We start from the raw sequence: 17,032 nt of genomic DNA, 5'->3' as shown, positions 1-17,032 counted from the left end.
ACTTTTACATACTAATAGTGTATCCCTGACTACTGCTCGAGTATTTAGGATTATGCATGCTTGTACTTTTGATATTGCCCTTAGACAGATTAGGTTAAATCTTGAATTAGTTACACTTGCGGTTGAGATAAGGTATAAGATATGCATGTCCTTGGAAAGCTAGCAAAAAATTAAGAACTTTTCATTTAGATATCGAATGGTTTCGATGAACGGATTAGAAGTTATAATCAATTGAATTTTCGATATTTTTATTAAAAATGATTATTATTATCGTCGTTTTTATCGTCGTTCTAGTTTTATCTTATTATTATCATTATTATTATCTTTATCAATAAAATAGATTTATCATTAAAAATTGTTATTTTTTTTATTATTATTATCGTTAAAGTTATAATTAGTATAATTATTATTATCCAATTATTATTATTATTATTATTATTATTATTATTATTATTATTATTATTATTATTATTAGTATTATTATTATTATTATCATTATTAATATATATATCATTATTTAAAAATGGTTATTGTTATTGTTATTATTATTATTACTATATTATCATTAAGATAACTATTAGTATTATCGTTAATAATGTTATAGTAACTATCATTATTAATATTAGTGTAATTAAAACAAATATTTGTAACACCTAATTATTTTTATTACTATTATTATCATTATTATGAACACGATATAAAAGACGATTAAAAGCTATTAAACGAAACGATTATGAAATAATGAGTAAGAGTATCATGATGAAATTAAAATATTATAAGATATTGATTTAGATAAAATTATCGTTCTTATTATTTTTATCATTACTATTATTATTAAAAGTATCGTTAGTATTAAAACTATCATTTTAACTAAAATTATCATTTTAATAGAAATGTCATTGTTACTATAAAATATCATTATTATTATTATTTTAAATAGAATTATTATTTTAAAGATAATATTAAAAATTATCGTAAATATTAAAGTTATCATAATTAGAATTATCGTTTTATCATAATGTCATCTTAGTAATTATAAATATTGAAATTTTTATAATAATTATTATTATTACAAAATAATACAACTTTTACTTACTATCATTATAGATATTATTTTATCAAATAAATATGTGATACAAATATATTTTACTACGTGTAATAACTTACTTTAATAATACCTATCATATTATCTTTATGATATTAAATGAACCCTATAAATTTTATTACTTAATATATATAAAAGTATATTTTATTATATAAATTTAATATAAAATTTTATTTATTAATAAATAAATTATATTATTTACTCTAATAAATCTTTTAAAAATATTTAAAAATATAAAACGACGATATTTAAACTATATATTAATCATGTATAGATTTTTGGAAATTATTTTGAGTCAAATTTACTTTTGTTGACTTTTGCATATTAGTCTCGAGCATTAGGATTGTGGTACACTATGACTTGACCTAATTTGTTAGACAAATATTGACCAACACACACACACACACACACACACACACACACACACACACACACATATATATATATATATATATATATATATATATATATATATATATATATATATATATATATATATATATATATATAATTAATTTAGGTTCGTGAATCCAAGGCCAAGCTTGCACTTGTTCAATGATGTTATATGTATTTTTACTACGAAATACAGTATGGTGAGTTTCATTTGCCCTTTTTACTCTTTACATTTTGGGCTGAGAATACATGAAAATGCTTTATTAACTGTTTTACAATATTTATATGCGTGAGTTTCATTACTCCATTTTTAAATGCTTTTGCAATATATATTTTTGGGACTGAGAATGCATGCGCTGCTTTTATAAATGTTATACGAAATGGACACAAGTGATCAAAACTACATTCTATGGTTGGATTATCTAATCGAATATGCCCTTTTTATTAAGTCTGGTAATCTAAGAATTAGGGAACAGACACCCTAATTGACGCGAATCCTAAAGATAGATCTATTGGGCCTAACAAACCCCATCCAAAGTACCGAATGCTTTAGTACTTCGAAATTTATATCATGTCCGAAGGAGGATCCCGGAATGATAGGGGATATTTTTATATGTATCTAGTTAATGTCGGTTACCAGGTGTTCACCATATGAATGATTATTTTTGTCTCTATGCATGGGACGTATATTTATGAGAACTGGAAATGAAATTCTTGTGGTCTATTAAAATGATGGAAATAAATGATTATGATAAACTAATGAACTCACCAACCTTTTGGTTGACACTTTAAAGCATGTTTATTCTCAGGTGTTAAAGAAATCTTCCGCTGTGCATTTGCTCATTTTAAAGATATTACTTGGAGTCTTTCATAGCATATTTCGAAGAACGTTGCATTCGAGTCATTGAGTTCATCAAAGATTATTATTAAATCAATTTATAGTTGGATAGTGGATATTATGAAATGGTATGCATGCCTGTCAATTTTTGATGTAAAGAAAGTTTGTCTTTTAAAAACGAATGCAATGTTTGTAAAATGTATCATATAGAGGTCAAATATCTCGCAATGTAATCAACTATTGTGAATCGTTTATAATGTATATGAACGGGTCCTTTCAGTTGGTATCAGAGCGGTGGTCTTAGCGAACCAGGTCTGCATTAGTGTGTCTAACTGATAAGTCGATAGGATGCATCAGTGAGTCTGGACTTCGACCATGTCTGCATGTGAAAGTTTTGCTTATCATTTTGTGTCGAAAATTAACTACTTATCATCCTCAGGAAATTACCTACTTATCATTTTTAGTCTAAGACACGTCTTGCTACATTGATTGCATGAATAGTGTATAGACAAAAATTTATATCTTAGCATATCTGCTAAATCATATCTTATCGTATCTGTTACTTTAAACTTTGCCTGACATATCCAGCAAAGTCCTCCGTAATCTACGAAATCTTTTGATCTATATATATATATATATATATATATATATATATATATATATATATATATATATATATATATATATATATATATATATATATATATTCTATGTAATTAGAATATCATCCGTTAGCCAAAATCATTTCATAAAAAAAAAAATCTTTTATCCAATCGTACGAAATGGAATTCGTCATCAGTTCAAGTCACTCAGATTCTGAAATGGAATCCCATTCAAGTTCCGAAAGCAGTGTGACTAGAATAGATCAACCAATCAGTCATCACCTATTCTGGATGAATTGGGGATGGGTTCGTAGCCTCCTCAATCATTGGAGACAAGAAGAAGGTGATCCCTTCCATCCACCACATTGCCCTCTTGACGAAGAATCTACAGCACTTACCGGCGAACCTGTCCGAAACACCATTTTCTCGCTCATTTCCAGAGTATCTCGTCACGATTATATATTACATTAAATTTTAGATTTTATTTATCCGCTCGTCCGAACCGACAATCACCCCGGTGTAATAGAAGAAGTCAACGAGCTTCGCGCTCGGGTAGTGGCTTTGGAGAATATGGTGCAGAGATTACAAACACCAGCAGCAGCATAACCAGTACCACCATCATCAATGCCAACAGTACCATTACCACCTCCAACCACAACCGTGTCGTAAACCTCAACTTCACAATCTGTCCTACGAGCATCAACGTCATATGCACCATAGATACCAAGGAGTACCAACAACAATAACTGACGAAGTATTAATTCATAACTTCATTTGAGAAACATTTCGCGGCGATTATGTAATCTCTAAAGTCTTAGAGATTATCTAATCTAGCCCTAACCATAAATCAGTTAAGCGAACCAAAATGATAGAAGGAAGAGTAGAAACCCTGACAAAAATGGTGTGTGATTAACAAGCTAAACTTGCTTTACCAACAGCATCAATAGTACCGTCAGCATTACCAGCATCATCAGTACAGTCAACATCCGAATCAACAACACCGATAACATCACAAACTCCATCAGTTCAAGAATCACTGTGGACATCATTACGGATCAATAACGTGTATATTTTATCAACGAGTTATGAAGAATTAACTCATTCCCTCTGAAAAAATTATATGTATATTATATATATATATTTTTTGAAATAAATCTTTCCGTGCTAAGCTATTGTGTGTGAATATTAACTACTCGGTTAATTCATATTACAAATATGCAACAATGTACGTCCTTCGGCCGCAACTTAACCAGCGTTAACTACAATCTCTGTCGCAATTCAACAAATTTCAATTCATAATAAATCAAGTATATATTTGATTTTACACTTTCATCATCGATGTACCCGAAACTTTTCAGATAACATCATTCGTACTTTGCGAAATTCAGAAGAATTCCACGAACCGAACATCATACATCAACAAATAACGAAGTATTGTTTCATAATTTCAATGTCATTAAAGAAATACTGCGTAAAAGTTATGTACTTTTTAAAGTCTTTAGAGATTATTCAATTCTAGTTTCAACCGTAAATCAAATGAGTTTAATTTAACATTAACTCATTAAATCTATGTTACATCTGAAAAAAATATACATATATATATTTTCATAAAGACTGTAATAAAATTCTTTTGTACAAAATATTAATTGTGAAATTTTTTTTAACGGGTAGGTAATACCCGAGAGATATATAAATTCACAATTAATATGTTACATTCTTCGAATCTGATTCAGCAAATCATCCATTATACTCCCTACTTTCACAACAATATACATTCTTTTATAGAAATCAAAACAACCATACTCATTCAAAATTTAATTACATATTCTGATTTTGAAATCTCAAAATTCAACTTGAGATATGACCAAAATCATCACTCTTAGATCCTTACATCTTTCGCAAGCTATATTTTGACTTCAAAACTGTGTTAGAACATCAAATGTATGTTAACGATTACAATCTGTGTTCAAACCCTTCGAAAAATTTCTGAAGACACTTCGAATGATGAGCAATCGAGATGATGATCCAATCACATGTTACCCACAGTTATGTACCCGAAAAACTCTTGAAACCAAAGTAAAAGTTTAAACAACGTATCCGCGTCAGATTCTTTGGCATTTATTAGCAAAAAAAAAAAAAATAACTTTGCGACTCCTATTCAATGTAACCAGTTTTGTCACAGCTCCAGCAAGTCAACTTCGACTTTTCAGTCAAACTAACCTTATTATAACCTTGAGATATACACCATCGTTACCAGGGAACCTTTTACATTCCACCACATTATTAGTAGATGTACCAACAACTTCATTACCCTTTGACTTTAGCCTCTCCAAAAAGTCATTATAATTATTCATTCAAACCCCATCATTTACTCATTCGCATCTTGTAATGAGAATTCCCATACGAATCATTAGGAATTAGCAATCAGTATTTTGAAATCTCGCAGCATGTCTACGCCAACAGTTATATGTGTATATATAACGTCTATCTTCTAGACTTAATTTGAATGTGAAGTTTCTGAAAAACACTCTGAACTATGAATTGTTTCTCCGAAAATGGAAAAAATGCTGATGAAGTAGCAAAAACTATAAACGACTTTAAACGGTAAAAGCTGGATGATAATGATGAAGTGTGCTGGCAAAGCGCAGAAAAAGAGAAGTTTTGGAACAGGAAAACGGATTGAGCAAAGTAGGAAGGAGGCTGTGGATAAATTACAAAGACTGAACCTGACTTCAAAGGATCCAAATGATTTAGTACCTGCCGAAGTCATTAACGAATACCTTGCTCCTGACTCTAAACTCCTGCGGACAATATTCTTCATCATCCTCTGATATTAGAAATTCTAAAATATCATCATATCTTTCATTATAAATATCCTCCATATTTTTGAAGATATTTTCTTAATTTTTCTTATTTGAAATCATTTACCTCTTTGCGCTATCTGTATTACATCATAAAAGAAACTATTTTAGTTTCTAAATTATGAAACATTCAAGTTTAAAATAGGAATATTTTGAAGTAGTGTTGGGAACTGAAGCATGAATTAGTATAATATAATGACACTTGATCAATGTGATTATATTAAAGTAAGTCATGCTGAGTTTCTAAATGGAACGTGATGATTCACAGATCATAACATCATCATGTGCCATGTTATACGACTCTTGTATTCTATTTAACCTCTAAAATATCAAGAAAATATTTCTTGATGATTCGGCCTTTTGCAAGGTATTCTAGTAATTTGACAAGTCAAGATCGTGCCATCACAATTTTCTTCCTAGAACATTAACAATGTTTATTCCGAAATTCATATATGTGAATTCTGGACCATTACAAGCCGTGCTTAATCGCAAGAAGAAGAAACGAAAGGACAAAACTCCGAAATAGAAATTGGGGTATAAATTGCAGCAAATAAAAGAGAGCATTAACTGTGAATGATAATGATTATAGAAGACAGAAGCAGAGACTTTGAAATATAAGAGAACATATAAAGCCCTACGACAAACCAGAAATTATAAACCATATATATCGATGCATATAGCAATATAAAGACACGGGAGAACTAGAAACACTATAAACCCAAGAGTATAGTAGAAGTAAATAGATTCTTCCGGCGGTAGATGAAAAAGAAGAATGACCGATATGAAAGTTAGAAGTATATCGAGAATCAGAACTGGATAGAGCATATTGATGAATACTTTAAAATATGAGTTGAGGGGGAAAGAATAGAAGGTGATGAAACATGACTAGAAACTTAGAAATCAACAGATTTAACTCACACAATGGCGGAATAAGCGAATCAAACCCTCTAGTGAATATGTTAAGTTTTTTTTTTTTGATTAATTTAGTCAAACCACAACTAAATCAAGTGTGATTAGATCAACACCTAGAGCTATTGTTCACCACCTGGGTGATTTGGACTGAGAGAGAATTGGAGGAGCTCACTAGATCTGAGTGTGTGTAACAAATGAGAGGCATAACCTAAAATGAAGAACATAAGACTTTATATACCCCTGATGTTGACTCACCCATACGATTCATTCATCACACGTACGAGTTGGCTTCATCAGTCGTACGGGTGATCACTCACTCGTGTCTTCTCATTTAGGTTGTAATTATGACTTAGCTCAGCATCAACCGTGCGTATGAGCCTGTCAGCCGTACTAGTGAGGCTTCACTCGTACGTCTGACTAAGTCTAACATAGTCAAACATCTAAATCTCGTTCCTGCAGTTCCTGTAACCACATACAAACACGGATAGGATAATAAAGAGCAATCATGATGGCCTGTAAACTGTTGTACCTGCAATGGATGTGGGTAGATGTCTAGGGACTTGCATAAAATGCAACAACAGAAGGTGTGAGTTGTAAGGAAACGAAGGAGGTGAATTTATAAGAAAATCTCCGACAGAACAATTAAAATGGACGATCGCATTTAAAGAGGATCCTAATTCCCTTGATTACCGGAGAGTCAAATCTTATTAAGAAGATTTTCTTCAAATCCCTTGAAATCTGAGAATCAATCATATCTACGTCAAATGATAAGATGAATCTACACTTACTCATTTCACTCTTCTATGTTAGCTTCATTCGTACTCTTCATATAAATGGATTGTTTATCCAAATTATTCGCTGATGATAAAACTCTAATTTTCAGACCGTATGCATCATGAAAACATACTTATTATGATTCACGACCCTTCCACTCAAATTTCGGGACAAAATTTCTTTAACGGGTAGGTACTGTGACAACCCGGAAATTTCCAACCAAATTTAAACTTTAATCTTTATATGTTTCTGACACGATAAGCAATATTTGTTAAGTTAAATTTCAAGAATTTTAAACTATGTTCATACATTCATTCAACCTCGACCAAGTTCCAACGATTCACGAACAATTAAACGAATATGATTATATATGTATATGCGTATATATATTATAACTTAAAACGTAAACAAAATATTAGATTAAATACTTTATATGATTGTATCTGTTTCAAAATGTTTATCAATGGAATTAGAAGATAAGATCAAATGATTCAATTATCAGATATATATTGAATTATGATTACAAGTCTCTTTTGAAAGGCCCACGTTGATTTGAGAAATCTTTCCATTTTAACAATATTCAGAAAATGGTAAAGTGATTTATAAATAAGAACAAATTGTCAATCATTGAGAACTAGACAAAGGATAGTGGAAGATTGAATCTCATAAAGACTCGATTGATCTATTTAGTTTCAAACGTACAAAAATGTTTTCAGTTTAAAAAGAACTTTATTATTAAAATGTATATAACTTTTATAAATATCTAGAACCACTTTTGACAACTCATTACTTAACTAGTATGATAAAGATAACGATATTTATATTTTATTTTATTAAATATATATAACGATTTAAATTAATATTATATATATTTATACGCGTATTATACGTACATAGTTTTATACTTTTACTATACTTAAACTTTACCTTTACTTTATTTTTACTTTACTTTAACTTTAATAATTCACTTTAATAATTCATACTTTAATAATTCATACTTTAATAATTCACTTTAATAATTCACTTTAATAATTCATACTTTAATAATTTATTTTAATAATTCATACTTTAATAATTCACTTTAATAATTCAAAAATCTATTATAAATAGAATTCAATAGGTTTCATTATTTCATAGAAACTTGAAAATAATTTTCTCTAAACTCTCTCAATCGATTTACATATATATATTTACTCCGTATTATTTCAAGATATTATTAGTATACATAAAATATTACGACGGAGTGCTGTCCGAGTGATTTCGAAATTGTTTTTCAAGTAGGATAGGATTAAGGAAATTATGGGTTATAGCTATGGAGGTGATTGAGTATGGTTCATGGGTATGCTCATGAGGTCAATATAGTGTTTATCATTTCCGTTGCGTCTACGTACCTTTCCTGCAATATTGAATCTCAATATTGATACGTGAGTACTCATAATTTAACTTTTACATACTAATAATGTATCCATGACTAGTGCTTGAGTATTTAGGATTATGCATGCTTGTACTTTTGATATTGCCCTTAGATAGATTAGGTTAAATCTTGAATTAGTTACACTTGCAGTTGAGATAAGGTATAAGATATGCATGTCCTTGGAAAGCTAGCGAAAAATTAAGAACTTTTCCTTTAGATATCGAATAGTTTCGATGAACGGATTAGAAGTTATAATCAATTGAATTTTCGATATTTTTATTAAAAATGATTATTATTATCGTCGTTTTTATCGTCGTTCTAGTTTTATCTTATTATTATCATTATTATTATCTTTATCAATAAAATGGATTTATCATTAAAAATTGTTATTTTTTTTATTATTATTATCGTTATTATCGTTAAAGTTATAATTAGTATTATTATTATTATCCAATTATTATTATTATTATTATTATTATTATTATTATTATTATTATTATTATTATTATTATTAGTATTATTATTATTATTATTATCATTATTAATATATATATCATTATTTAAAAATGGTTATTGTTATTGTTATTATTATTATTACTATATTATTATTAAGATAACTATTAGTATTATCGTTAATAATGTTATAGTAACTATCATTATTAATATTAGTGTAATTAAAACAAATATTTGTAACACCTAATTTTTTTTATTACTATTATTATCATTATTATGAACACGATATAAAAGACTATTAAAAGCTATTAAACGAAACGATTATGAAATAATGAGTAAGAGTATCATGATGAAATTAAAATATTATAAGATATTGATTTAGATAAAATTATCGTTCTTATTATTTTTATCATTACTATTATTATTAAAAGTATCGTTAGTATTAAAACTATCATTTTAACTAAAATTATCATTTTAATAGAAATGTCATTGTTACTATAAAATATCATTATTATTATTATTTTAAATAGAATTATTATTTTAAAGATAATATTAAAAATTATCGTAAATATTAAAGTTATCATAATTAGAATTATCGTTTTATCATAATGTCATCTTAGTAATTATAAATATTGAAATTTTTATAATAATAATAATTATTAAAAAATAATACAACTTTTACTTACTATCATTATAGATATTATTTTATCAAATAAATATGTGATACAAACATATTTTACTACGTGTAATAACTTACTTTAATAATACCTATCATATTATCTTTATGATATTAAATGAACCCTATAAATTTTATTACTTAATATATATAAAAGTATATTTTACTATATAAATTTAATATAAAATTTTATTTATTAATAAATAAATTATATTATTTACTCTAATAAATCTTTTAAAATTATTTAAAAATATAAAACGACGATATTTAAACTATATATTAATCATGTATAGATTTTTGGAAATTATTTTGAGTCAAATTTACTTTTGTTGACTTTTGCATATTAGTCTCGAGCATTAGGATTGTGGTACACTATGACTTGACCTAATTTGTTAGACAAATATTGACCAACACACACACACACACACACACACACACACATATATATATATATATATATATATATATATATATATATATATATATATATATATATATATATATATATATATATATATATAATTAATTTAGGTTCGTGAATCCGAGGCCAACCTTGCACTTGTTCAATGACGTTATATGTATTTTTACTACGAAATACAGTATGGTGAGTTTCATTTGCCCTTTTTACTCTTTACGTTTTGGGCTGAGAATACATGCAAAGGCTTTATTAACTATTTTACAATATTTATATGCGTGAGTTTCATTACTCCCTTTTTAAATGCTTTTACAATATATATTTTTGGGACTGAGAATGCATGCGCTGCTTTTATAAATGTTTTATGAAATGGCACAAGTGATCGAAACTACATTCTATGGTTGGATTATCTAATCGAATATGCCCTTTTGATTAAGTCTGGTAATCTAAGAATTAGGGAACAGACACCCTAATTGACGAGAATCCTAAAGATAGATCTATTGGGCCTAACAAACCCCATCCAAAGTACCGGATGCTTTAGTACTTCGAAATTTATATCATGTCCGAAGGAGGATCCCGGAATGATAGGGGATATTCTTATATGTATCTAGTTAATGTCGGTTACCAGGTGTTCACCATATGAATAATTATTTTTGTCTCTATGCATGGGACGTATATTTATGAGAACTGGAAATGAAATTCTTGTAGTCTATTAAAATGATGGAAATAAATGATTATGATAAACTAATGAACTCACCAACCTTTTGGTTGACACTTTAAAGCATGTTTATTCTCAGGTGTTAAAGAAATCTTCCGCTGTGCATTTGCTCATTTTAAAGATATTACTTGGAGTCTTTCATAGCATATTTCGAAGAATGTTGCATTCGAGTCATTGAGTTCATCAAAGATTATTATTAAATCAATTTATAGTTGGATAGTGGATATTATGAAATGGTATGCATGCCTGTCAATTTTCGATGTAAAGAAAGTTTGTCTTTTAAAAACAAATGCAATGTTTGTAAAATGTATCATATAGAGGTCAAATACCTCGCAATGTAATCAACTATTGTGAATCGTTTATAATGTATATGAACGGGTCCTTTCAGTCAAGAGGAAAATCATGAACTACTTAAGGAAACTAGTAACGAAGAAACTATTGATGACACCCCTACTGAAAAAACTACACCAACTAAAAATGATAAACCCTTAGAACCCGTTCCATACCCTCAACAACTTAGGAAAGAGAAACAACAAAAACATTTAGAGGACTTCGATAATATGTTTAACAAGATAAACATTAATATTCCTTTAATAGATCTACTAAGAGAAAATCCACATTATGGGAAATGTTTAAAAACTTTATTATCTAAAAAAGGTAAAAATGCCGAAAACACTTTTAGGTTCATAATAAAAGAATGTAAAACTATCTTTCAAAAATTTGACATGCCCAAGAAACTAGGAGACTTAGGATGTATTATCATCCCATGTTCATTTAATAACTCTAGAATATATCAAGCGTTGGAAGATATGGGCGCTAATATAAATTTAATGCCATATTCTTTATATAAAAGACTAGGTCTAGGAGAATTAACTCTCACTAGAATGTCTATTTGTTTGGCTGAAGTTCTTTTAATTACCCAATGAGAATAGCTGAAATTGATAAACACACTTTTCCCACGCTAATATAAATATACCCGTAAAAATTGATAAACACACTTTTCCCACTGATTTTTGTAGTGACCCGAACTTTTCCATGTTTATATATATTAAATGAAATTGATATTTACATTATTAAGTGTTTCCAACATGTTAAGCAATCAAACTTGTTAAGACTTGATTAATTGAAATAGGTTTCATATAGATGACCACCCAAGTTGACCGGTGATTCACGAACGTTAAAACTTGTAAAAACTATATGATGACATATATATGATTATATATATAGTTAACATGATATTAAGATAAGTAAGTATCTCATTAGGTATTTTAACAATGTGTTATATACATAAAATTGAGTTTATTGAATTAAGAAACTCGAAACGATATATATAACGATTATCGTTATAACAACGTCTTACTAAATACATATGAATCATATTAAGATATTTATACACTATGTTTAATCATGATAAATGATAAGTAAACATGTCATTAAGTGTATTAACAATGAACTACATATATAAAAAAAGACTACTAACTTAATGATTTCGAAACGAGATATATATGTAACGATTATAGTTGTAACAACATTTAACTGTATATATATCAATATATCATAATATCATGATAATGTAATAATTTAACATCTCTTTAGATATAATAAACAATGGGTTAACAACATTTAACAAGATCGTTAACCTAAAGGTTTCAAAACAACATTTACATGCAAAGACTAACGATGATTTAACGACTCAGTTAAAATGTATATACATGTAGTGTTTTAATATGTATTCATACACTTTTGAAAGACTTCAAGACACATATCAAAATACTTCTACTTAACAAAAATGTTTACAATTACATCCTCGTTCAGTTTAATCAACAATTCTACTCGTATACACCCGTATTCGTACTCGTACAATACACAGCTTTTAGATGTATGTACTATTGGTATATACACTCCAATGATCAGATCTTAGCAGCCCATGTGAGTCACCTAACATATGTAGGAACCATCATTTGGCAACTAGCATGAAATATCTCATAAAATTACAAAAATATTAGTAATCATTCATGACTTATTTACAAGTAAACAAAATTACACATCCTTTATATCTAATCCATATACCAATGACCAAAAACACCTACAAAACTTTCATTCTTCAATTTTCTTCATCTAATTGATCTCTCTCAAGTTCTAAGTGTTCTTCATAAATTCTATAAGTTCTAATTTCATAAAATCAAGAATACTTCAAAATTTGCTAGCTTACTTCCAATCTTGTAAATTGATCATCTAACCTCAAGAAATATTTCTTATTTATAGTAAGATATCTTTCTAATACAAGGTAATACTCATATTCAAACTTTGATTCAATTTCTATAACTATAACAATCTTATTTCGAGTGGAAATCTTAATTAAACTTGTTTTCGTGTCATGATTCTGCTTCAAGAACTTTCAAGCCATCCAAGGATCCTTTGAAGCTAGATCTATTTTTCTCATTTCCAGTAGGTTTACCTACTAAAATTAAGGTAGTAATGATGTTCATAACATCATTCGATTCATACATATAAAACTATCTTATTCGAAGATTTAAACTTGTAATCACTAGAACATAGTTTAGTTAATTCTAAACTTGTTCGCAAATAAAGTTAATCCTTCTAACTTGACTTTTAAAATCAACTAAACACATGTTCTATATCTATATGATATGCTAACTTAATGATTTAAAACCTGGAAACACGAAAAACACCGTAAAACCGGATATGCGCCGTCGTAGTAACACCGCGGGCTGTTTTGGGTTAGTTAATTAAAAACTATGATAAACTTTGATTTAAAATTTGTTCTTCTGGGAAAATTATGTTTCTTATGAACATGAAACTATATCCAAAAATCATGGTTAAACTCAAAGTGGAAGTATGTTTTCCAAAATGGTCATCTAGACGTCGTTCTTTCGACTGAAATGACTACCTTTACAAAAATGACTTGTAACCTGTATTTTCAACTATAAACTTATACGTTTCTGTTTAGATTCATAAAATTAAGTTCAATATGAAACCATAGCAACTTGAAACACTCAAAACGGATTTAAAACGAAGAAGTTATGGGTAAAACAAGATTGGATATTTTTGCTTGTTGTAGCTACGTGAAAATTGGTAACAAATCTATATTAATCTTATCCTAGCTAACTTATATTGTATTATACATGTATTCTAATATATTATGTAATCTTGGGATACCATAGACACGTATGCATATGTTTTGACATATCATATCGACCCATCTATATATATTATTTGGAACAACCATAGACACTCTATATGCAGTAATGTTGGAGTTAGCTATACAGGGTTGAGGTGGATTCCAAAAATATATATACTTTGAGTTGTGATCTAGCCTGAGACGTGTATACACTGGGTCATGGATTGATTCAAGATAATATATATCAATTTATTTTTGTACATCTAACTATGGACAACTAGTTGTAGGTTACTAACGAGGACATTTGACTTAATAAACTTAAAACAGTAAAATATTTAAAAAATGTTGTAAATATATTTTGAACATACTTTGATATATATGTACATATTTGTTATAGGTTCATGAATCGACCAGTGGCCAAGTCTTACTTTTCGACGAAGTAAAAATCTGTGAAAGTGAGTTATAGTCCCACTTTTAAAAATCTAATATTTTGGGATGAGAATACATACAATTTTATAAATGCTTTATGAAATAGACACAAGTAAATGAAACTACATTATATAGGTGAATGATCGAAGCCGAATATTGAAATGTCCCGTTCTTATTGATTAAAAACGTTCCATATTAATTGATTTCGTTGCGAGGTTTTGACCTCTATATGAGACGTTTTTCAAAGACTGCATTCATTTTTAAACAAACCATAACCTTTATTTCATCAATAAAGGTTTAAAAAGCTTTACGTAGATTATCAAATAATGATAATCTAAAATATCCTGTTTACACACGACCATTACATAATGGTTTACAATACAAATATGTTACAACAAAATAAGTTTCTTGAATGCAGTTTTTACACAATATCATACAAGCATGGACTCCAAATCTTGTCCTTATTTAAGTATGCGACAGCGGAAGCTCTTAATAATCACCTGAGAATAAACATGCTTAAAACGTCAACAAAAATGTTGGTGAGTTATAGGTTTAACCTATATATATCAAATCGTAACAATAGACCACAAGATTTCATATTTCAATACACATCCCATACATAGAGATAAAAATCATTCATATGGTGAACACCTGGTAAGCGACAATAACAAGATGCATATATAAGAATATCCCCATCATTCCGGGACACCCTTCGGATATGATATAAATTTCGAAGTACTAAAGCATCCGGTACTTTGGATGGGGTTTGTTAGGCCCAATAGATCTATCTTTAGGATTCGCGTCAATTAGGGTGTCTGTTCCCTAATTCTTAGATTACCAGACTTAATAAAAAGGGGCATATTCGATTTTGATAATTCAACCATAGAATGTAGTTTCACGTACTTGTGTCTATTTTGTAAATCATTTATAAAACCTGCATGTATTCTCATCCCAAAAATATTAGATTTTAAAAGTGGGACTATAACTCACTTTCACAGATTTTTACTTCGTCGGGAAGTAAGACTTGGCCACTGGTTGATTCACGAACCTATAACAATATATACATATATATCAAAGTATGTTCAAAATATATTTACAACACTTTTAATATATTTTGATGTTTTAAGTTTATTAAGTCAGCTGTCCTCGTTAGTAACCTACAACTAGTTGTCCACAGTTAGATGTACAGAAATAAATCGATAAATATTATCTTGAATCAATCCACGACCCAGTGTATACGTATCTCAGTATTGATCACAACTCAAACTATATATATTTTGGAATCAACCTCAACCCTGTATAGCTAACTCCAACATTCACATATAGAGTGTCTATGGTTGTTCCGAAATATATATAGATGTGTCGACATGATAGGTCGAAACATTGTATACGTGTCTATGGTATCTCAAGATTACATAATATATAATACAAGTTGATTAAGTTATGGTTGGAATAGATTTGTTACCAATTTTCACGTAGCTAAAAATGAGAAAAATTATCCAATCTTGTTTTACCCATAACTTCTTCATTTTAAATCCGTTTTGAGTGAATCAAATTGCTATGGTTTCATATTGAACTCTATTTTATGAATCTAAACAAAAAAAGTATAGGTTTCTAGTCGGAAAAATAAGTTACAAGTCGTTTTTGTAAAGGTAGTCATTTCAGTCGAAAGAACGACGTCTAGATGACCATTTTAGAAAACATACTTCCACTTTGAGTTTAACCATAATTTTTGGATATAGTTTCATGTTCATAATAAAAATCATTTTCTCAGAATAACAACTTTTAAATCAAAGTTTATCATAGTTTTTAATTAACTAACCCAAAACAGCCCGCGGTGTTACTACGACGGCGTAAATCCGGTTTTACGGTGTTTTTCGTGTTTCCAGGTTTTAAATCATTAAGTTAGCATATCATATAGATATAGAACATGTGTTTAGTTGATTTTAAAAGTCAAGTTAGAAGGATTAACTTTTGTTTGCGAACAAGTTTAGAATTAACTAAACTATGTTCTAGTGATTACAAGTTTAAACCTTCGAATAAGATAGCTTTATATGTATGAATCGAATGATGTTATGAACATCATTACTACCTTAAGTTCCTTGGATGAACCTACTGGAAAAGAGAAAAATGGATCTAGCTTCAATGGATCCTTGGATGGCTCAAAGTTCTTGAAGCAAAATCATGACACGAAAACAAGTTCAAGTAAGATCATCACTTGAAATAAGATTGTTATAGTTATAGAAATTGAACCAAAGTTTGAATATGATTATTACCTTGTATTAGAATGATAACCTACT

Source organism: Rutidosis leptorrhynchoides, chromosome 9 (assembly GCF_046630445.1).
Source record: "Rutidosis leptorrhynchoides isolate AG116_Rl617_1_P2 chromosome 9, CSIRO_AGI_Rlap_v1, whole genome shotgun sequence".
NCBI lineage: Eukaryota > Viridiplantae > Streptophyta > Magnoliopsida > Asterales > Asteraceae > Rutidosis > Rutidosis leptorrhynchoides.
Note: the sequence above shows the minus strand (reverse complement) of the source record.